We start from the raw sequence: 3058 nt of genomic DNA, 5'->3' as shown, positions 1-3058 counted from the left end.
CCTCACGTCGCTGCTGGCTCGTTCCTTCGTCGCACTGCTGCACGTTCACGCCGCCTGCCGCACGTCCTTGCTGCGCTCCTGTCGTCCGTTGTCCCGTCGTCCATCGCATGGCGGGTCGCCCACCCGGGTTGCCCACTATACATACTTCCGCCTGCTGCAGCGTTTGTTCCGTCGCCTTGTCGAATCCCGCCTGCGTCTTTCACACAGTTGTTCCGTGTGCCATCGCCCGGTCGTCTCGTCCTTCGGCGCGGGTCGCCCATGGGCCGCCCGCCCATCGTGTGCGGTGCGCCCTCGGGTCGCCCATCAATATGTCGCCCGGTCCTTCGTTCGCCTACCCGAACTTATCCCCGTGCGCTCGTTTGCCCGGTCGGGTGACCGCACCCGCGTACCAAGCCTCTGCCTTACCGGGTGACTGCGCCCAACCGCTGTCCGCCAACCGCCCGTCGGGTCACCGTGCACGGGTCGCCCTGCCCGTTTCGCCCGCGGGTCATGCCTCCGCCGTGTGAAGTGTGGAGCGCGCCCTGCCCAAACTGCCAGGGCGTTACACTCTCCTCCACCTGAAGACGTTGTCGTCCCGACAACATTCCATCTTAGTGATCCCTTCACCAAGACATCTCAATGAGCCAACTGCCCATGTATAACAAGTGTCACACATCCTAGCCACGTGCCAACACTTATCTTCACGGTTCCATGCCCAGGTCCATGGAAACCCCATCTTTCTGCAGCATGTAATGATCACCATACCTGCTCAACCGAGTTTGAGGGCTCACTGCCATGAGCAGCTTAACAATGAGCCCCATCTTCTATGTCATCTAAGAAGATGTGGAGCGAGAAGAGCCTGGGGGCTCTCCCTCACTAATCAGTTCGATCCATCTATCAGGATCCTCAACCTCCATCCTTTGTAGATATGCTTCCCGATCTTCCTTCTGGATGTTCGGCCTCACATATAGCTCATCATCGTCATCATCGTCCTCCACCAACTCTAGCCTTCTCGATAAGTCCGAGATGCTATCTGAGAGTGCTCGGATGATCACAGATTGTTCTGTAATCTTTGCCTCCATCGTAGACAACCTCTTGTCCACCTTTACCTTGTCCTCCATCTGCATTCCTCCTAACTTACGATCGGGCTTTGTTACACCAATGGTTGGAACACCAATGGGCACATCTTCCCTTCCATCGTAAATGAAGAGCTTCCTCAAATGTGGCACAACCATAGCTTCAAACTGTTTCATAAACTCCATCCCCAATACTGCCTCATAGTCATCAATCCGCACTATGGTGAAGTCCACCTTTCCGGTCCATGCACCAAGTGTAGTGTCCACCTTTTCGGCCATACCAAGGATCGCCATCGGAGGAGAATTCACTGTCTTCATTTGTGCCTTTGCAGGTACAAATTTCAGCCCAAGTCTCCTTGCGGTATCTTCACTCATGAAGTTATGTGAAGCCCCACTATCAACCATAGTGAGTACATCAGCTCCACCAATCTTCATCTGAACATATTCCAACCTGTTCCTTTCCGGATCTCTTCTAGAAGCCACCTCCGTAGTAGCAGCTGCACCAAGTATCTGCATCATCCCCACGGAAGCATTGTCATCCTCCTCAGCAGGTTGTGTAACAGTAGTTATCTTTGGTTTAGATGGGCAATTCTTCACCGTGTGTGGTCCTTCACATAACCAACACTTCAAAGGCTTCTTTATCTTTGCACCATCCTCTGATTTTGGAGTATCCTCCTTCTTCTTGTCTTTTGGTTTGTCGGACTTCTTTTTCTCATTAGAAGTCTCATCATAGTGATCCACCAGCTTGTCAACCGCAGCAAAAGCCTCCTCAAGTGTTCTAATTTTCTGTCTCTTCACCTCGTTGCGGGCCCAAGGTTTCAACCCAATAATAAAGTTGAACACTTTGTCCTTTTCCGCCATGTCGGGAAGTTCCAGGGCTGCACTTGAAAACTCTCGCTGATATGCTTGCAAGCTTCCGGTTTGTTTGATGAACTTAATCTTTGTCCTTGCTTCCCATGTTTCATCCTGAGGACTGAAATGGGTTTGCAAAGCTTTCTTCATATCGTCCCACGAAGTGATGTCATCAGCATTACCGTTGATAATCTGATCTACCTTCCTTCGCCACCACATCTTGGCATCATTTGTTAGGAATTGAGCGGCTACCTTGACTTGTGTCTCTCCATCGGGTAGACTCAACCGTTCCAAGTACTGCTCCATGTCCCACAAGAAGTTACCAAGAGTCTTTGCACTCCTTGTACCGTCATAAGATTCTGGTTCTTTGACTTTTACATGAGGTACTCCTCCACCTGAGTTATACCTCATGGCTCTCTTCAATACCGCAATCTCGTCCTTGGCTTGATCAAGACTCTTATTTACCTTGTCAAGAGTCCCTTTCAAGTTCGTGATTTCTGCAAGGCCTTGGTCTCTCGATTCTTCGACCTCCTTGAGCCTTCCTTCCAATTGTGTACACAGAAGATCTGTGTATTCATATTGTGTCTTGAGCTCCTCATGTTGTGTACGGAGTTCCACCAGTTCTTCTCTGACCTTCAAGATGGCTTCTCGTTCTTTAGTAAGCGAGTCCACATCTTGGTTCCAAGAAGACTCCAACGTCTCCATCCTTTCAATCACCTTTCCCATGAACTCAAGATGAGGATCCTTTGTGGGATCCTTCATTGTATGGCTAGACCCGGCTTGAGAGTTAGCGGCCATCTTCTTTTGCGACCTTGTTTCGACCATTCATCGGCTTCCCCAAGTCACCTGCAAGAACCTTGTCAACTGCCAACTTCCAAGTGTGTGAGCAACCCTGCTCTAAACCGAATTCTGATATGCTTCAATGCTTCAACACCAGCTCTTCGACCGAGCTCTGATACCACCTGTCACGCCCCCAAGTCTACGGCCAATTTTTTTCACCGTGCCCGGCGGGGTGCGGCACCACCGAACGCTCACTTTTAACAAGTTAACGTTTATGGACTACGCCTTCCACATTAATAAACTTAATTCCAACTCACAATTAAGTATAATGCATTAATCTTTCTTCAACATTCATAACCATTATAACTGTT

Source organism: Pinus tabuliformis, chromosome 3_2 (assembly GCF_031772625.1).
Source record: "Pinus tabuliformis cultivar Carrire ecotype Pingquan chromosome 3_2, CPIR1, whole genome shotgun sequence".
NCBI classification, from domain to species: domain Eukaryota; kingdom Viridiplantae; phylum Streptophyta; class Pinopsida; order Pinales; family Pinaceae; genus Pinus; species Pinus tabuliformis.
This window is presented reverse-complemented; position numbering follows the sequence as displayed.